The 21,442-nt window shown below is 40.9% G+C and overlaps 1 protein-coding gene and 1 pseudogene across 4 annotated transcripts in view; one reads left to right on the top strand and one right to left on the bottom strand.

Annotated features, from left to right (window-relative positions):
• Positions 1 to 21,442, top strand: part of PRELID2 (PRELI domain containing 2) — a 705,022-nt gene that overhangs the window by 113,019 nt on the left and 570,561 nt on the right. The window lies entirely within an intron of this gene.
• LOC137221017 (ubiquitin carboxyl-terminal hydrolase 25 pseudogene) lies at positions 7,919 to 9,879 on the bottom strand (annotated as a pseudogene).

Below are 21,442 nucleotides of genomic sequence, written 5' to 3'. Positions count from 1 at the left end.
TTGGAAGGTTTTTAATCACAGTTTCAATTTCAGTGCTTGTGATTGGTCTGTTTATATTTTCTATTTCTTCCTGGTTCAGTCTTGGAAGGTTGTACTTTTTAAGAATTTGTCCATTTCTTCCAGGCTGTCCATTTTATTGGAATATAGTTGCTTGTAGTAATCGTTCACGATCCTTTGTATTTCTGCAGTGTCAGCTGTTGCTTCTCCTTTTTCATTTCTAATTCTATTGATTTGAGTCTTCTCCCTTTTTTTCTTGATGAGTCAGGCTAATGGTTTATCAATTTTGTTTATCTTCTTAAAGAACCAGATTTTAGTTTTATTGATGTTTGCTCTCGTTTCTTTCATTTCTTTTTCATTTATTTCTGGTGTGATCTTTATGATTTCTTCTTTCTGCTAACTTTGGGTTTTTTTGTTCTTCTTTCTCTAATTGCTTTAGGTGTAAAGTTAGGTTGTTTATTTGAGATGTTTCTTGTTTCTTAAGGTAGGATTGTATTGCTATAAACTTCCCTCTTAGAAATGCCTTTGCTGCATCCCATAGGTTTTGGGTCGTCGTGTTTTCATTGTCATTTGTTTCTAGGTATTTTTTGATTTCCTCTTGGATTTCTGCAGTGATCTCTTGGTTATTAGGTAGTGTATTGTTTAGCCTCCATGTGTTTGTATTTTTTACAGATCTTTTCCTGTGATTGATATCTAGTTTCATAGTGTGTGGTCGGAAAGGGTACTTCATATGATATGATCTCAGTTTTCTTAAATTTACCAAGGCTTGATTTGTGACCCAAGATATGATCTGTCCTGGAGAATGTTCCATGAGCACTTGAGAAGAAAGTGTATTCTGTCGTTTTTGGATGGAATGTCCTATAAATATCAATTAAGTCCATCTTGTTTAATATATCATTTAAAGCTTGTGTTTCCTTATTTATTTTCATTTTGGATGATCTGTCCATGGGTGAAAGTGGGGTGTTAAAGTCCCCTACTATGAATATGTTACTGTCAGTTTCCCCTTTTATGGCTGTTAGTATTTGCCTTATGTATTGAGGTGCTCCTGTGTTGGGTGCATAAATATTTACAATTGTTATATCTTCTTGGATCGATCCCTTGATCATTATGTAGTGTCCTTCTTTGTCTCTTCTAATAGTCTTTACTTTTAAGTCTATTTTGTCTGATATGAAAATTGCTACTCCAGCTTTCTTTTGGTTTCCATTTGCATGAAATATCTTTTTCCATCCCCTTACTTTCACTCTGTATCTGTCTCTAGGTCTGAAGTGGGTCTATTGTACACAGCACCTATATGGGTCTTGTTTTTGTATCCATTCAGCCAATCTGTGTCTTTTGGTGGGAGCATTTAGTCCATTTACATTTAAGGTAATCATCGATACGTATGGTCCTATTCCCATTTTCTTAATTGTTTTGTGTTCGTTATTGTAGGTCTTTTCCTTCTCTTGCGCTTCTTGCCTGGAGAAGTTCCTTTAGCAGTTGTTGTAGAGGTGGTTTGGTGGTGGTGAACTCTCTCAGCTTTTGCTTGTCTGTAAAGGTTTTAATTTCTCCATCAAATCTGAATGAGATCCTTGCTGGCTAGAGTAATCTTGGTTGCAGTTTTTTCTCCTTCATCACTTTAAATATGTCCTGCCAGTCCCTTGTGGCTTGCAGAGTTTCTGCTGAAAGATCAGCTGTTAACCTTATGGGGATTCCCTTGTGTGTTATTTGTTGTTTTTCCCTTGCTGCTTTTAATATGTTTTCTTTGTATTTAATTTTTCACAGCTTGATTAATATGTGTCTTGGTGTATTTCTCCTTGGATTTATCCTGTATGGGACTCTCTGTGCTTCCTGGACTTAACTATTTCCTTTCCCATATTAGGGAAGTTTTCAACTATAATCTCTTCAAATATTTTCTTAGTCCCTTTCTTTTTCTCTTCTTCTTCTGGGACCCCTATAATTCTAATGTTCGTGCGTTTAATGTTGTCCCAGATGTCTCTGAAACTGTCCTCAGTTCTTTTCATTCTTTTTTCTTTATTCTGCTGTGCAGTAGTTATTTTCCCTCTTTTATCCTCCAGGTCACTTATCTGTCTTCTGCCTCAGTTATTCTGCTATTGATCCCTTCTAGAGTATTTTTCTTTTCATTTATTGTGTTGTTCATTGTTGTTTGTTTCACCTTTAGTTCTTTTAGGTCCTTGTTAAATGTTTCTTGCATTTTGTCTATTCTATTTCCAAGAATTTGGATCATCTTTACTATCATTATTCTGAATTCTTTTTCAGGTGGACTGCCTATTTCCTCTTCATTTGTTAGGTCTGGTGGGTTTTTATCTTGCTCCTTCATCTGCTGTGTGTTTTTCTGTCTTCTCATTTTGCTTATCTTACTGTGTTTGTCGTCTCCTTTTTTCAGGCTGCAGGTTCGTAGCTCCCATTGTTTTTTGTGTCTGTCCCCAGTGGCTAAAGTTGGTTCAGTGGGTTGTGTAGGCTTCCTGGTGGAGGGGACTAGTGCTTGTTTTTGGTGGATGAGGCTGGATCTTGTCTTTCTGGTGGGCAGGTCCACGTCTGGTGGTGTGTTTTGGGGTGTCTGTGGACTTACTGTGATTTTAGGCAGCCTCTCTGCTAATGGTTGGGGTTTTGTTCCTGTCTTGCTAGTTGTTTGGCATAGGATGTCCAGCACTGTAGCTTGCTGGTCGTTGAGTGAAGTTGGGTGCTGGTGTTGAGATGGAGATCTCTGGGAGATTTTCACCATTTGATATTACGTGGAGCTGGGAGGTCTCTTGTGGACCAGTGTCCTGAAGTTGGCTCTCCCTCCTCAGAGGCACAGCACTGACTCCTGGCTGGAGCACCAAGAGCCTTTCATCCACATGTCTCAATATAAAAGGGAGAAAAAGTAGAAAGAAAGAATTAGTAGAAGTAGAAAGAAAGGAAGGACGGAGGGAGGGAGGACAGAAGAAAAAAAGAAAGAAAGAAGATAAAGTAAAATAAAATAAAGTAAGATAAAATATAAAGTTATTAAAATAGAAAAATAATTATTAAGAGAAAAAAAACGGATGGATAGAAACGTAGGACAAATGGTGGAAGCAAAGCTATATAGACAAAATCTCACACAGAAGCATACACATACACACTCACAAAAAGAGGAAAAGGGGAAAAAATCATAAATCTTGCTCTCAAAGTCCACCTCCTTAATTTGGAATGATTGGTTGTCTATTCATGTATTCCACAGATGCAGGGTACATCAAGTTGATTGTGGAGATTTAATCTGCTGCTTCTGAGGCTGCTGGGAGAGATTTCCCTTTCTCTTCTTTGTTCTCACAGCTCCCAGGGGCTCAGCTTTGGATTTGGCCCCGCCTCTGCTTTTCGGTCGCCAGAGGGCGTCTGTTCTTCGCTCAGACAGGATGGAGTTAAAGGAGCCGCTGATTCGGGGACTCTGGCTCACTCAGGCCGGGGGGAGGGAGGGGCACGGAGTGTGGGGCGAGCCTGTGGTGGCAGAGGCCGGCGTGACGTTGCACCAGCCTGAGGCGTGCCGTGTGTTCTCCCGGGGGAGTTGTCCCTGGATCCCGGGACCATGGCAGTGGCGGGCTGCACAGGCTCCCGGGAGGGGAGATGTGGATAGTGACCTGTGGTCGTACACAGGCTTCTTGTTGGCGGCAGCAGCAGCCTTAGTGTCTCATGCCTGTCTCTGGGGTCCGCGCTTTTAGCTGCGGCTCGTGCCAGTCTTTGGAGCTCCTTTAAACAGCGTTCTTAATCCCCTCTCCTTGCGCACCAGGAAACAAAGAGGGAAGAAAAAGTCTCTTGCCTCTTCGGCAGTTCCAGACTTTTCCCTGGACTCCCTCCCGGCCAGCAGTGGCACACTAACCCCCTGCAGGCTGTGTTCACGCCGCCAACCCCAGTCCTCTCCCTGCTCTCCAACCGAAGCCCAAGCCTCAGCTTCCAGCCCTGCCTGCCCCGGCAGGTGAGCAGACAAGCCTCTCGGGCTGGTGAGTGCTGGTCGGCACTGATCCTCTGTGTGGGAATCTCTCCGCTTTGCCCCCCGCACCCCTGTTGCTGTGCTCTCCTCCATGGCTCCGAAGCTTCCCCCGCCGCCACCCGCAGTCTCCGCCTGCGAAGGGGCTTCCTAGTGTGTGGAAACCTTTCCTCCTTCACAGCTCCCTCGCACTGGTGCAGGTCCCGTCCCTATTCTTTTGTCTCTGTTTTTTCTTTTTTCTTTTGCCTAGCCAGGTACGTGGGGGGTTTATTGCCTTTTGGGAGGTCTGAGGTCTTCTGCCAGCGTTCAGTAGGTGTTCTGTAGGAGTTGTTCCACGTGTAGATGTATTTCTGGTGTATCTGTGGGGAGGAAGGTGATCTCCCCATCTTATGCTTCCGCCATCTTCCTGGAAGCCGTGTTTGTAGACTTTTTGATGACGGCTATGCTAACTGGTGTGAGGTGATATCTCACTTTAGTTTTGATTTGCATTTCTGTAATAATTAGTGATGTTGAGCATCTTTTCATGTCCCTCTTGGCCATTTGTATGTCATCTTTGGAGAAATGTCTAAGTCTTCTGCCCATTTTTTGTTTGGGTTGTTTTTTTGATATTGAGCTGCATGAGCTGTTTGTAAATTTTGGAGACTAATCTCTTGTTGGTCACATCATTCACAAATACTTTCTCCCATTCTGAGGGTTGTCTTTTCGTTTTGTTTACTGTTTCCTTTGATGTGCAAGAGCTTTTGCGTTTAATTAGGTCCCATTTGTTTATTTTTGTTTTTATTGAAGTAGGACTTTCAAAGTCGTGTGTGTGTTTGTGTATGTACAGTGCACAAAGAATATATTTTACACTTTATTTTTTAATGGTTGAAAAAAGTCAACAGAATATTATTTCGTGACTTGTGAAGTTATATGAAATTCACATTTCAGCATCCATGAAAAAATTTTTTTCGACACAGTTGTTTGCATACTATTTATGGCTGCTTCCTAGATGTAACAGTAGTGTAGTGACAGGAATTGTACAGCCCCCAAAGCATAAAGTAGTTACTGTCTGCCCCTTTACCCTAAAATTTTGCCAACCTCTGATATAAATAATGTCTATGTTGGTAACCTGATCACCTGCTTACTGATATATCTTTTTACTTTATTTTATTTAAAAAAATGTTATATTGAAGTATATTTGATTTACAATGTTGTGTTAGTTCCACGTGTACAGCAAAGTGACTTAGTTATATGTATACATATATCTATTCTTTTTCAGATTCTTTTCCCATATAGGTTATTACAGAGTATTGAGTAATGATACATCTTAAACATCCTTCCATATCAAGAAATTCCTCTCTCCAAAATAATTTGTTTTTCATTAGCAAAACAGGACACTTGTCCAGGTCTATGTCTTTGTCAGTCACTATATTTATTGTCCTTACCAGTTTTTGTAAGTACCTTCCATTTACAAAGCATTATTATCTCATTTAATTCTCACAGCCACCCAGTGAGATAGACATTATGAGTTCATTAAAATAATTTTCTTGCAAGTAATAGAAACCAACTTAAATGTCTTAAACAAGAAAAGGAGATTTAGGAGGATTGATTTAAGATTATGGGATTTGCCATGGAGCTCTTGAGCAGGACTATAGCTGGAAGGGCCTGGAAAGTAGTCTCATGGTCCCCTCTCAGCCCCTTTGTGTGTCTACTTTTTAATCTTTTTGCATAGATCGTCTTCCTCTGCTGGTCAGTACAAGTGGACTCTGGTTGCTAATAGTATGAGGTTCCGCATTACTGGCCCCACCACTCTGAAGGAGTTTAATCGTTCCCTTTTGGGCCCAATTCTAAATATTATGAGGAAGAGTAATGTATTTGGCCCAGTACTGGCCAGATTTTACTCCTGGTCCGATCACCTGTAACTTTCATAGAAAACAGCTGCTGGGGAAGCATTTACAAAATGGCACCTCTATAAATCGGGGAGAGTTCGGTGGGGTAATTGTGAATTACACAGCTACTTCAAAATGTATCAGCTTCATTAAATTGCTCCCATTTTACAGAGGAGGAAATTGAGTCTCAGAGACACCAAGTGAATTACCCAAGTAGCAAAATAATTGGTAAAATATAAGTCTACAAACTCCAATCCCAGGCGTGTTTTGAGTACAGCAGACTGCTGTTGGTTAACTGCCTTGCACTTGGGATGTTACAACAGTAACTTTCTATTTGGCTGCAGATGGTGGTTCACTCATTTTCATCTCGTTGCTTTATATATTACTGGAAGCTGGGAATTCCCTTGGTGTCTTTTACTTTGTCTCCAGGCTGGGAGCTGGATGGACAGATGCAGGTTTTGGAATTTTCTCCTGGTTGATTGCTGTGCTTAGAGTACTTTGATCCATCCACGGAGGGAAATTGAGTGAAAATGATCCACATGCCAATCTGTGGATATTGTCCCTTAGCCTGGCTTTTGTCTCGCATCCCTGTGTCTGATGCCAGTAACTAAATCTCCAAGCTTGACTAGCAGTGGTTGCAGCCCAGTGAACATGCATACCGAAACGGCTGTGACATGGTGTTTCGTCAGTGATGGCTGATGCTACAAAACCCACTCCTGTGCCAACCCAGGAGGACACCCCAGGTACCATGACTCTGATTCTGGGGCACTTGTTGAATAAAATATGCTGTGATTTTATGGATTTTTTTTCTCTTAAGTTGAAGGAGTAAAATGAGACATGTGGTTTTGTAAAATGTAGTTCTGGAATAGCTCTGGAAACTGTGGACTTGCTGGAAGAATTTCTTTATCTAGAGGAACTCAGGTGTGGAGGACAGGTGTGGTGGAAATTTGTTGTTTGTCACTCGAATAACCATTCCTCTCTCCTCCCCTTCTCCCTCTGATATGCCCTGATCATATCCCCTTTCTGTGTGGTTTTGGGGTGGGACTGATCCCACACACAGTTCAAAAAGTAGGCTCTGATGGGTCCACGCCAACCTGTGTAGTCTTTCCCCTGGTTACAGTTATTAATTTGGGTTTAGTCAGTTGACTCATTTTAGGACAAAGAAAGGTCCCAGGACCAGGGTATGTGCTATGGGAACTGGTATTTTCTTTGCCATAGATAATTTAGGATAAGGATGTGGGACCTGGAATTGAAGCAGCCATTTTGCCGTAAGAGTAACATTTAAGCTGTTGTGTATATGTGGGGTGTGTCTGCCATCTGGAGTCTGATGATAAGGCTGACCCCATGGGAGGCAGAGCTAAGAGATGATGATGTCTGAGCTGCTAAATCAACAAACTTCACTGAAAGTCATGCTGAGTGGGTTGCTTAAGCCATTTGAGCTGAGTTTAAAATCACTTGGCATTAAAAAATTCCTAACAAATATAAGTAGTGCCACCAATTGTCTGCTCTGAATAGATGATGTTTGCTTGGTTATTTGGCATTTTCCAAAGGCTGAACACACTTGCTACTTGATGGCCAGTGGGTGCTACACACACCAGTAAAGGAACGGCAAATCTAGTTCCCAGTTTGTTCCCAGCTTCCTGTTTGCGTGGCTAGTGTACATTTATCAGGGTTGAGAGATGAACGATTGCTTTACTTGACAGTATTTCCTGTGGTCTACCTTTATGAATTTTTCTAGTGAATGTAGAACTTAAGCCTAAGTGGTATCTTTTCTGCCTTTGGGCTGATGAAGTTTCACTAGGGGGGCTCTGGAATCTCAGGAGTGTCATGACGAATCTACATCACTGAGACAATTCCTTCCCCTATGGAAGTACATGGCTTAGAAGGATGTGTGTGGCTCAGTTCTGGCCAAGAGGCAGAATGGAAGTCTGCTGGGGATGAGATTGCTTTAGGGAAAGGTTCCTTAGCTCATTGAAGAACAGAGGACGTTAATGTTATTGAATTGTTTTCCCTTTTGGCTTCTTATTTGGTGAGATTGTTATCTCACAGTTCTTAATGTCTTATTATGTGAGGCTGGTTGTTAGGGTTTTTTTTCCCCCCCTCTTTTTCTTTCTTAATTAATGTGATAGAATGTGTCCTGATGCATTCTGCCAGGACCACATGAAGTAAGGGAGTGTTGATTCTCCCAGGGAGGGATGCTGAGGGCTAGCCCCATCTCCTGCAAAATAAATAAAATAATAAAAAAGGAAGGGAAGGAAGGACAGATAAAGGGAGAACGGATATAACTTTCACTTTGAAAATTTTCTAGCCCAATTATGAGATATATGGTTGTTTCCCTGAATTTTCTATAATCCTGATGCCATTCCTCATACTCCTCCAAGTTTACTTCTTCAGGTTTTATCATGTCAGTTTTGGCTTGAGCAACTTTCATTATGTTGTGACAGCTTTCATCAAAACTCAAATTTCTATCTCCAAATTGTTCTAGCAATGTTTTCTCAGTGATTTTCTTTGGAGCCTGATTCTGGATAAAGTAGACTACTACATGATGTAAACGATAGTCTGTTTCTGGTGGGGTGTCTTCTTGGGCCAATTTAACCAACCTTGAATATTCCAACTTAATTGCCGACTGTAAAACTGTTTCAGGACTTTTATCTTCATGCTCATGTGATGCCTTGGTAATTATTCGAATAGTTTCTTCTTTCAAGTGCTTTGAGAAATCACTTCTTGATGGCCGCTCTAGATATTCTGGTTCTCCTGCTTGTGCTGTTGTCGCAGAAGACTCTGACTCTCTCAATTTCTGAGATGCTGAAAGTTTTTCCTGCAAAGCTTTCTGGGCAAGCTGTGCATCCCATTCTTCCAGTTCTTTCTCAAATCGCTGGTTGTCTTCCTCAACAAAATCTCTTAAGTCTAGTGGTAGTGTTTCTATTCCAACAAGGCCCTGCCCAGTTTCTTTATTAAACTCCTCTTGTATTAAGAATTGTGGCTTATCATTTATGTACCTTAAACAGTATGCACTGGCATTTCTATAACCACCAAAAGAGTCCCTCACTAGCTCTTCCCATGATGATTTTGTTACAGCAATATCATTGTACTTCATCCACCTGTTTTCACGATGATCAAAAATGTATGCCCAGTAGCGCCCGGCATTAGCTTGGTCTTCATGAACCAAAACAGCATGTAAGCGATAAGGAACTCGTATCATAGATTTGTCAGAGTACATTAGTTCTATTGTGCAATGGATTCTAGATATGCTTTCCTGCAAATCTCTGGTGTCATTTTCTATTTCTGTCCTCCAGCCATGTAAACAGCTTTCTAGCACAGAGAGTTCCTCTTCTGTTATGTGCCTTGGTGCTGGATGCATGGGCAAATCTGGAGGTATCCGAGTCTGAGTGAATGGTTTGTGTATTACTGATCTCGATGAAGGGGCAGCTATTGATGCAGGTGATGTGCTTGGCAGTTCTAAAGAAGGAGCTCCCGGCTGGTCTGTTGTGCTTGGTAATGTCTGTGATGGTACAGAACCACTAGATGGGGAACTAGCATCGATATCATCAACAGGAGAAGTGCAAACAGGTTTACTTGAGGCAAATTCCAATGCATACATCCACCAAGGGGAATCGTTTGGGACCCGAACCATAACTTAAATACCTTTCAAGTCTCTGTTGTAATACTGTGAGGTAATCTTTTAGTCTCTTGATCTCTTCCCTCTTAATTCTTGTTATTTCTCTGTTTCTATGCATGTTATCTGTCCAGATATAAAACTTGAGGAAATTCCAATTTGTTGTGAATTTTTTCTGGTCTTCCCGATGGCTGATTAAATTCAAATCTTGACAATTCAAACATTAACACAGGTGGTAGTTCAGTAAACCAATGCTCTTGGCCAGACTTCCCTGAATTTTCTGAATGTAAAGACTCAGTTTCTCCTTCAATCGTGGCAGCTTCTAGGCACTCATGTAGGTCTTTGAATCCATTGACCTGAAGTGGGTACTGACCAAACATTTCAGTATTTTCAAATTTTTTACCTTCAAGCACTCCCACGGCTAGGAATCTTCCATAGAACAACTCTACCATGGGGTTCTTTGGGGAGCTCTACCGAGCTCCAGGGAGCGGCGCGGACGACCGGGGAGGACAGCGTCCCCGCCAGCCAGGCGCGAAGGCGATGGCGGCGAGGCGCACAGCGAGAGCCAAGGCGGCGGCCCCACGACTCCGCGCGGCCCGGGCCATGAGCGGGCGGCGGATGCTCGGCGCGGGAGGACGCGAGCAAACCCGGACGCGTCACGCGCTCGCTCCTTCGCTGGCCACTCGCGGGCCACTGCGGGGAAGGGAGAAGGGACAGAGGGAGCTGCTGGAATGGCGCTGTCCTCCTCCTCCCGCCGCGACTCCCTCCCCTCCCCGCAACCGAAATTGAGTTATTTGTAGTGAGGTGGATGGACCTAGAGTCTGTCATACAGAGTGAAGTAAGTCAGAAAGAGAAAAAACAAATACCGTATGCTAACACATATATATGGAATCTAAGAAAAAAAAAAGTCATGAAGAACCTAGGGGTAAGACGGGAATAAAGACACAGACCTACTAGAGAATGGACTTGAGGATATAGGGAGGGGGAAGCGTAAGCTGTGACAAAGTGAGAGAGAGGCATGGACATATATACACTACCAAACGTAAAACAGATAGCTAGTGGGAAGCAGCGGCATAGCACAGGGAGATCAGCTCGGTGGTTTGTGACCACCTAGAGGGGTTGGATAGGGAGGGTGGGAGGGAGGGAGATGCAAAAGGGAAGAGATATGGGAACATATGTATAACTGATTCACTTTGTTATAAAGCAGAAACCATTGTAAAGCAATTATACTCCCATAAAGATGTTTAAAAAAATGGAGACTTTCTTAAAAATCAGTAATGTTTTTCATGGTGCCAAGAACTTTTTCAGCTTCTGTTGAACTAAGCAATTATGTTAAAATTTTTCCTAGATTTTATAATGTTGCCAAAGATTTTTATATGGTCAAATTCTGTCCCATCAACTAAGCCATGAAAATAATTTACTGGAATGTCACTTTTTTTTTTAGACTATTTATTTTTGGCAGTGTCAGGTCTTAGTTGTGGCACACAGGGTCTTAGTTGAGGCATGTGGGATCCTTCGTTGCGGCATGTGGGCTCTTCGTCGTGGTGCGTGGGCTTCTTTCTAGTTGTGGCATGTGGGTTTTCTCTTCTCCAGTTGTGGTGTGCAGGCTCCAGGTCGCATGGGCTCTGTAGTTATGGTGCACGAGTTCCAGAGTGTGTGGGCTCTGTAGTTGTGGCGCGCAGGCTTAGCTGCCGCTGTGGCATGTGGGATCTCAGTTCCCTGACCAGGGATCGAACCCTCATCTCCTGCATTGTAAGGCAGATTCTTCACTGGACCACCAGGGAAGTCCCTGGAATGTCATTTTTAATTAAGTTGAAACTATACTTCCGGTCAAATGAGAGGTGGTGAGTGTGAAGGTTAAGTACACACCTGCTGTCACTGACGTTTTAAATGGCCTCTTCATTCCTCAGTTTCCTTACCTGTGAAATGAGGAAAATCATAGTAATTATAAAAATTAAAATAAATTACTACAAAAAGTACTCTCCTCTTCTTTAGTGGCTCTTACTGTCTTCTGGCCTGACCATCTGCCATCCCCATCTTTCTCTGGTTCTCTCAGAGCCTGGCTCACGGTGGCTTCATTTTCCACAAGTGGCCACACAGAGATGATTCTAGGGAGTGCCGGACCAAGGTGGGCAGTCACAGCCTCTGTGGTCCAGATGGGCATGGAGGGCTTGCCCACGTGGGTATAAGGAATGCCACCAAAGGCGTCCCCCACCCAACTTCTGCCGGATCAGAACACACTCTGGCAGGTGGAACAGATCCTGGCATATGGGAGCATAGTGAATTGGCTGCTCTTATATGTGGGTATCAGGATGGCCAGGGATTCCCAGGGCCTGGAGGAGTGCCTGGAGACAGTAGGTCTAGCCCTCGGGGATTACTTGGAGAATCTATGGTGGGGGGCAAGTACAGATATATTGGGCACATTGACTGTCTTGCGCATCAACCAGTCATAAAGAATAGCAGCTGTGGGAACCTAGAGGTGGTGGATGTGCCAGTTACTAACACTTTTACTGCTGGGGATAGTGGGAAAGGGTTTCCTTGGAGAGCTCAAGGCAGTGCCTATTTATGAAAACTAAATAACATTTAATATTTTATAATGGCTACTGTCCTGCTTATGAAAGCCAGCAGAATATCAGTCAAACAGGCTATAGGAATGTAAGTTAATATTTTTAGAACACATGGTATTAGTAAAGTAAGACTCAGATACATCAGGTAAGTTGCCCGAGGTCACATAGCCAGTGTGTGAAGGGTTTGGATACAGGTCTGTTGGTTCTGGAATCATTACAGGTCAATGTCTAAAGCAGAGGGAACATTGAGGACCAGAAACACCTCTGAGTTTCGGTGCCTGTTTGGAAATACCATGTAAATGGCTATTAGAGTTGCAAGGTCACATCACTCCACTCCAACCATTTTCATCGCCTGTCAAGTGGGAATGAAATGACCACAAAAAGATGTGTGGCTATGTCTATCCATGTCTATGTTTGCTCTAAAAGAAAAATGGTTTCCTGCCTGGGACTTACACTCAGCTACCTGAGCTTGATATTGCATTCCCAGGAAATGAGGGACCCCATCAGGACCAGGAAGTCAGGTGAAGGAGAGATTGCATGTCACAGAGCACCAGGGTCTCTTTCTGGAAGAATCTCCAGGACTCTGAAGAATGGACGGTGATGTGTTCTTTCAAGAAAAGAAACTTGTTATTGAGGGTGGGGTGAGTGGGGTGCCGGAGTGCTGGAGAGGATGGGGCTGAGCTTAGTTTAAATGACAGTATCTGACGTTTCTTCTCCCTGAATTTGGAAATCTTAAAGCAAGATCACATGGCTCTGAAATAGTTTCTCCTTAGAACAGCACAGTGTCACATGAACTGAAATGGGAGCTAGGAGTGGCACAAAGGCTTCTGGGTTTCCTTAGTGTCGTGGAGCCCAGAAGAGATGCATGTGATGGGGCAGTGGAAAGATCTGGCCTCTGAGCCAACCTGAAGTTGATCCCCAGATTTGCCATTTACTGCTGGGAAGTGGATGAATCGGCAGTTCTCCCAGCCTCAGTTGGCCCCTTTGTAAGTTGGTGTGTGTGTGTATCAAAGGGTAATAATAATACTAATATTCAACTTTCATATGTTAAATATTATTTTCTGGTCCCACTTTCCTGCAATCCTTAGCATTTCAGTGTGTGACCGTTGTGGTAGGGGTAAGGGTACTCTTCCCACAAAATTCATTTGGCTTTGCCCTGCTCCTCCTCTGGGAGATGACACTTCCTCCAGGGAGCTTTCCAAGTCTTCCAGTGGCAGTGAGGTGGGCTATTATTCCCTTTCCTTTCCTAGAAGGCTATTCTTCATGCATTCTGCACAGTTGTAATGATACAATTTTTTTTTTTGTTATTTGTGTTTATTTGGGTTTTCTCTTCTCCAGTAGACTGCACACTGCAAGATACTAAGGACATATCTATTTTTTCCGCTTGTTTAAAGATGAAAAAATGTTTATCATTTCACTTAAAAAGGGGTATGTCATACTGGAAGGCTACTGACACTTGAGAAGTAACTGTTCTGTTAAGCAGTAGCAACGCCTGGCATATAGTAGGTCCTCAGTAAAAAATTGTTGAATGAGTGAATACTTGAGATTTTGTGGATTGGAATTAAAATCTAAACTTTCTCTAGACTTATAATAGAGATTTATATAACGGAGCTTGCAAAGAAGCATGGATGCTATTTTTAGTTGATAATACCCAAGGTCTTGAATTTATATTTTTCATTGCCTTGCAAGCCATAACGTTTCTAAAATGATTTTTCATATTTGAGGGGCATCAGGATAATCACAGGTCTTATGTGAACTTCGAAGTAAGCAGGCTGAAAATTTTTAGTGATTTTATTTTGGAGTGTCAGATAACAGGCAGCTGAAATCGAAACAGCTTCAAATGTCACAAAATGTCTTCCTGTAATTCTCCTCAAGCATTCAATGCATTAAATCTCAAAGGCACAGTCTACGTATCCCAATTCACTGTAGATCTAAACTAAGCAGGCACAACCACACCCAAGGGATTTTCTTGTCTAAATGGACTGCAATTATTTCCCCTAAAACTTCAAATTAATTTTTTAAGTAAGATAATGGTTAAGAGCAGGGGTTGGGAAACTTTTCCTGTAAAGGACCATTATGACCATAAGATTTTACCCTTTGTAAAGTAGGACAGGAAGCATGACTCCTTGGATACTACCTCTTCCTTAGCACCCAGCCTAGGACCTGGCAAATTCTAAGTACTCAGCAACTCTGTGGAATGATGAAGTGAATATTTGTATTTTTTTGAATTTTATTTTTAAATTTTTATTGAAATAGTTGATTTACAATATTGTGTTAGTTTCAGGTATACAGTAAAGTGATTCTGTTATACGTATATATGTAAATATGTATATTCACTTTTTACATTCTCTTCCATTATAGGTTATTACAAGGTATTGAGTATAGTTCCCTGTGCTATACAGTAGGTCCTTGTGTTTATCTATTTTATATATAGTAGTGTGTATCTGTTATAGTAGTGTGTATCCCAAATTCCTAATTTATCCCTCTCCCCTCCCCTTTGGTAACCATGTTTGTTTCTATATCTGTGGGTCTGTTTGTTTTGCCTATACATTCATTTGTATTATTTTTTAGATTCCACATATAAGCGGTATCATATGATATTTGTCTTTCTTTGTCTGGTTTACTTCACTTAGAATGAAAATCTCTAGGTCATTCTATGTTGCTGCAAATGGCATTATTTCATTTTTTATGGCTGAGTAATATTCCATTGTACATATGTACCACATCTTCTTTATCCATTCATCTGTTGATGGACCCTTATATTTATCAAAAGACTTTTCGTCAGTTCTGATATACATTGCCTGCTCAGTGAGGCTCAGTTTGAACACTTTTAAAACCTGTAGCCCAACCTCCTTCCATCCCCTCTTCCTCTGCCCTCTGCTGAATCCCTGCCATGCTGCTTCATTTCTTTCAGACCCAATTATCATATTCTAGCATGCTGCATAATTTACTCATATATTTTGTTTTTTGTTTCCCCCCACAAGAATTTAAACTACAGGAGGGCAAGGATTTTTGTGTATTTTGTTCACATTGTAGGCACTTAAAATATTTGTTAAGTGAATAAATGAATGACATATCTGAATATCATATAGGGATGGTTGATCCCAGGAAAAAAACATTAAAAACAAAACAAAGGAAAACAAAACCACCTTACTTTATATCATGAACTTCAAATTCTTTAACTACAGTGAATTTGTGCTTACTTTCAGGTAAAATCTGTAGCTGGATATTACATTATACTGTAATATACTTGCTTTTAAAAATAGTTTTATTAATAAAATATTTTAAGAGAAAAAGCATATAAAAGGTGATTGATTAAAAGTTAATTTTTAATATTACAAAAATGCTGCAACTTTATTCTAGAAAAGTAAAAAAAAAACCCAAAAAAGTAAAGAAAAAATCTAAAAATTACCCTTAATCCCATTGAGGTAATCATTGCTAGTATTTTGGAGCATATTCTTCTAAGTATTTTTCCTGTGTGTAATAGTTTCATCTGTTGTGTATAAAAACAGAAGCATACTGTAAATGTTAATAAGAGCCAATGTTTACATTGCACTTACTCTGAGGCACTGTTCTAAGTGCTCGATTTATATTTATTTACACTAATTTCACAACAACCTTACGATCTAAGGTTTCACAACAACCTTATGATCCTAATATTACCCACATTTTACAGATGAGGAAACTGAGGGACTAAGAGGTTAACTTGATTGAAGTCATACAGCTACTGAGTAGTAGAACTGGGACTTGAGCCAAGGCAGTCTGGCTCCAGCATCCATGGTGTTAATCACTATTTTTGCTGCTCCGTATATTGCTTGTGGCTTGCTTTTTCTTTTTCTCCTCTCTTATCACTATATCAAGAACATTTTCCCAACTGTTATATGTTCTCCTCCAATATAATTTGTAAAGGCTGTGCAGTATTTCAATACTTGGCTGCTCTAATTCTTCTATTTTTAAAAAATTGTTAGAAATTCTCCCTCCTTCCTCCTCTCCTCCCTTGTTTCCTCCCTTGTTTCCTTCTCTCCTTCCCTCTTCCCTTCTCCCCTTCCTTCCTTCCCTCCTTCCTTTCTCTTCCCCCTTCCGTCCTCTTCCTTCCCCTCCTCTCCCTTTTCCTCCCCTCCCCTCCCATCCCCTTCCCTTCTTGGCTACTATGAATAATTCTGCAATAAAGCAACTTGAAGGTAAATCTTTGCATAACGATATGATACCTTCCTTAGGTTAAATTTCTCGAACTGATATATAAAGTTCAGCAAAATCATGAAATAAGGAAACTATGGGAACAATCTTGAAAAGCAGACAGTTTTGTAGTTTTATACATTTGGAGTATTAGGCAGTTGCTTTATGAGTTTCTCTAAGTGAGGTTGACCTGTATTCCCTCTTATCAAATGGTTGCTTTAGCTGAAAATCCCCTTGGTAACCAACTATGTACAAGTAAAAATGTGTTCCTAAATGGAGATCTTATGACTGTGGCAAGAGTTATAAATGACAGTGGAAAATTGAGAATGAAAATTCAGGTAAAGACTGAGCAAGTAAAGTAAACCAAACCCATATACTTAACACTACAGGCAAATTGGAGTGTATTTGGAGCCAAAGTGGCACCAAACAAAAGATGTTGCTTTATGAAGACACAGACCTAATTAATCTCTGTCAAATTGCTTTTTAAATACTTGTCTTCTAGATAATTCAAACTCACTGTTGCAGGAATTAATCTATTTCTCCTTTGCCATTTGTAATTGTCAACCTGACACGCATTTACTTTTTTTTTTGGTAGTATAAAGTGTTTATGGTGCAAAATTAACATCATTAGACAAAATGTCATCCTTTGGGTGAAAATACTGAACATTTTTACCTCTTGAGTTGTCAGCTCAAACGCTTATGATTGATGCATGGTGCTGTTCTGGGAGAAGGTCTCTAGCTCGTCAAGTGTTCCCTTTGCTAATAATCACAAATGCATGGCATAGTTGCATCCAAGGCTTAGGGGTGTGTGTGTGTGTTTGTGTATGTGTACATATAAGCTTGCAGAACTGGTTGGACAAAAATACATGTAAATGTCTTCTGCCCCATCAACTGGAACTCTCAAAAATATTCAGGTTCAGTCAATTAAAAATTTATTTACTAATCAATTAATTTAGCATTTCTAGAGCATACTGTATGTCTGCACTGCTCTAAATTTTGCAATACAAAGATGAATGAAAACCTCAAGAAGTTCATTGTATCGTAGAAACATTTGCCAGGTAAATATTCCCAGGAAGACATTTATCATAATCTCTGTCCAACATCAGCTGTGCATGGCCCTGCACTAGCTACTGTGCACAGTTTCCACTTCATAGTAGGCATGTACTACATGTTTGTTGACTGAAATGTTGTTGGGTGGTTATAAAGATGAGAGCTAGTACTTTGTTTCAAGGAACTTCCAGTCTTCTTGACGAGATGAGCTATAAACATGTAAAGAACTCACTTACAATGCAAGATTTAAGTAATGGTTATATGCAAAAGAGATTTGATAAGATTACTATAAACTACCCACCCTCCCCTCCAAGAAAAAGTTGAGCTTCATTAGTATACACAGAAATATTATTCAGAGTCCTGAAAATGAGTAGGAACACTGTATTCTACATTCTACTATATGTAAAGTATGGTGTACACTTTTACTAATTAGTCTTTAAATAGGACATCGCTGAACTATAGTTAGATGAGGAGGGTTAAGCAAGGTAGAGAATGGTCTCTGCAATTATTTTCTTAGGATACATTTATAAGAGTATGATTACTGGGTCAAAGCTTTAGACCATATTACAATATGATTTCCAAAATAGCTATATCCTTTTTTTTTTTTTTTTTTTTTGCTGCGGTACGCGGGCCTCTCACTCCTGGGGCCTCTCCTGTTGCGGAGCACAGGCTCCAGACAGGCAGGCTCAGCGGCCATGGCTCACGGGCCCAGCCGCTCCTGCGGCATGTGGGATCTTCCCGCACCAGGGCACGAACCCGTGTCCCCTGCATCGCCAGGCAGACTGTCAACCACTGCGCCACCAGGGAAGCCCAGCTATATCCACTTATATGGTCATATGCATAAGTGTATTTGTTTCATCAGAACTGTGTTAGAGTTGGTTATTGTCATCTTTAAAGATTTTTTTGGGGGGGGCAATTTTAATTGAGCTGAGATCATTCTCATTGAAGTTTGCGTTTCTTTGTTGACTAGTGAAGTTAAATGATTTTCATTATGTTTAATAGAGGTATTTTCTATTGTGTGAAGTCATTTTCCTGCCAGTACTGTGATCCAAAAGGAGGGCAAGAAAAGGTTATTTTGCAAATAGAGAAAGAGTGGTGCTGCATCAGTATCTTTATGTACTATATTGTATTTTTTGTTGTTTTGTTTTTGTAGCAAGTGAAGGAAAACCTCACTCCAAATGGCTTAAACAGAGAAAGAAAATTGAGTGGTTTACCTAATTGAAGAATCCTGACCGTGGATTTGCTTTTAGTTGCAGCTCAGGGCTACATGGTATTACGAGGACCCATTTCTGTCTGTACTCTGCTTTTCGATGCAGTACTTCCAAATTCAAACAAGCTCTCCACTTGTGGTTGTTATGTAGCTGCAGCACATTCCAGAAGAAACTATGAACCTGGGGCAGGAAGAAGGGCTTTCTCCTTCCTGTTAATGTAACCCAGCAATGCTTCACCTTGCCCATACACTTGCTTCTAGTAGCAGCAGTTGGTTCCAGGTTGTTTTTCTAACACTCAGAACCTGCCTCATGGTGCCTTCTCAGACATCAGTACCTGCCAGCCAGCCTTTGTCTAAATTCCAGCTCTGTCAGGTCTTCTAACTTCTGAGAAATGAGCACCACCCAGGCAGTATCCTCTCCTCAGATTTGGGTGGAACTCTGCAGCACCCCTCCTCTAAGCTTTTATATTTTAGTAATACCAACCTCTTCTCTTTGCTTCTCTAGCCTTTGAAGTGGTCACTACTTCCTGAAGTTACTATTATGTTTACAATACCAGTGTCTCCTTTTGGTATTTTCAGTCTTCCAACATCTGGCAAATAATTCTCCATATTAAATTATCTTTCAAAATAACTGGTGGGGGCTCTGTTTCCTATCTAGACCCTGACTGAAGCAGCCCCCTTCTGTCTACGTATGTTGTCTCGCCATCATTTGAACTAAGCCCACAGATCATCCTAATGGAAAGTTAATATTGGCTTCCCATTGCCCTTAGGATAAAGTCTAAACCCTCTTGCTGTCCCAGTGTTGCACCTAAATTCTAGGCACGTGGAATGTCCTTAAATTCTTCTGGTGTGCTATGCCGTCACCTTCAGGCCATTGAATGTACAGTTCCTTCTGCTAAGGACTCTGGTAACTTCTACCCTTTTATCTGGGTAACTCACATATCCTTTAGATGCCAGCGGAGACGTCATTTCCACTGGGAAGGCTTTATTGATTTCTCCCCCTTTCCCATGGTAGCCTATACGTTCCTTCAGATGGCATTCGTTTAATTGTTTGCCTTTTTTCCCCACTGGACTGCAGGCTCCTTGAAAGCAGTACCTGGAACTCAATAGGTAGCTTAATAAATATTTGACAAGGACTTCCTTAGAAAATCTCAATGCTTTCTTTTTACTTTTCTGGAGCAAGGACAAAAATCCAGCTACCATTACTGCTGATGCAAGTCATGCCCTAAATGATTACCGAAGGTTCCATCTCCCATCCAAAGGACAAGGCTAATGTTGTGAAAATTGCCAAAGTGGGACTTAAGGGCAACAAACAAGATGCCTTAAAGACCTGAGATGACTCTGAGGCTGCCATATGTCACTGCAGTGTTGGAGGTAGACCGGGATCGGCCATTGATTCACCGGGTTAAAAGCCTTCCTGTCACCCACAGCCGCTGAAGGCGTTGTGTCAGAGACAAGCGGCAGAAGAAAATGAAACCTTGTCAAGTTCTTACACAGATGATTTCAGGATGCTAATGAGCGGCATCAGATCAGAGGAAATTGAATGTGCTTTGCTTTCCTGAGGCTGCACCATGCAATGAAAGAACAAAGACTTTGGAGTCAGAAGTTGGTTCAAGTCTTGGTTTTTGCCCCTAACTCCCGATAGAGTTAGGGACCTTGGTGAGATTCTTAGATTCTTAATCTGTAAAATGGGGCTGACAGCATCTACTTCATTTTATTTGAAGAGAGCTAAATGAGGTAGTAGATTTGAAGTGTCTAGCCCAGAGCTGAGACAGTATTGGTAATTTGTGGAGAATGATTGGATTGGCAGGTCTGATCCCACTTATTCATTCATTTTTTCATCCATTCAAAAACCATCATTGTACACTGATGTGTACAAAATTGATGAATAATAAGAAAAAAAACATCATTGAACATCTCCTAAATGCTAGTGATCTACATGCAAATAAATTTTAAAAACGTTCTTTTCTTCATGGAGTTTCTACTGGGAGAGGAAAAATCTGAAACAGTAACACGTCAATAAATAAAAGAATAACAGTTTTGTCAGTTGATTTTATATTGTCCTTTATAGCATTTTTTTCTCCCACCTAATCCAGGATCCAGTCCAGGATCACACATTACGTTCAGTTGTCATGTCTCTTTAGTTGCCTTTACTTTAGAATACTTCCTCAGCCTTCCACTGACTTCCATGACATTGAAATTTTTGCAGAGTCCAGGCCAGTTGTTTTATGGAATACTCAATTTAGGTTTGTCTGATTGTTTTTATGACAATGTGCTTTTTAAGGCCATGCAGCCAGCAAATGACAGAGTTTAGACTGACCCTCTGTCATGTACACTTTCCTCTTAAAAGCTGCCAGGAAACTTGGAGGTCAGACCCTATAGTTCCACACCCAGAAGAACAGCCCTGTTAACACAGCCAGGTTGTTAAATAACAGCAGCACTGGAATGGTAATAGGCAGAGAGAACACCTCCTCCCAGGTAAACCTAGCTGTTTCCTTGGTTGTCATCTAGCATCTCCAGGGCTGAGTGACAATTAAAAAAATCTGTAGTTATTTTATTACTTTTCTTTTTGTCTTCATCTCTCAAGGTGACAATTTGTCCTGCTTTAATAGAGCAGCTGGGAAAAACATGAGGGAAATTAGACCAAATATGGGTAAAATACCATAAGACCGTATCAGTTCTCTTATGATGTATTTTTCAAAACTGTAGGACGTTGAACAAACCGCACTAAAATTAAAAAAAAAAACTTTTTTTTTATTTGGAAAATTCTTTTTAAAAGCTGAAGAGTTGCTGCACATAATCTATAATTTACCCAAATGTTGGGTATATTATGATATTGGCATATTAGGAGTTAGCTCACTAAATTTTCTCAAAGAAATGGGAGAGACAAAGGGGCAAGTAATTGGTGTTCCGAGCCCATGTTCTTCTTCCCATTCCTTGAACTGGAACTCAAGTACATTTTAAAATTGGTCCAGATGTTAAAAAAATTTTTTTCCAAACCAGCCCTAAATGAACTCT

The sequence above is a fragment of the Pseudorca crassidens genome, chromosome 3 (genome assembly GCF_039906515.1).
Source record: "Pseudorca crassidens isolate mPseCra1 chromosome 3, mPseCra1.hap1, whole genome shotgun sequence".
Taxonomy (NCBI): domain Eukaryota; kingdom Metazoa; phylum Chordata; class Mammalia; order Artiodactyla; family Delphinidae; genus Pseudorca; species Pseudorca crassidens.
Note: the sequence above shows the minus strand (reverse complement) of the source record. Positions and strands in the feature narration are given on the sequence as shown.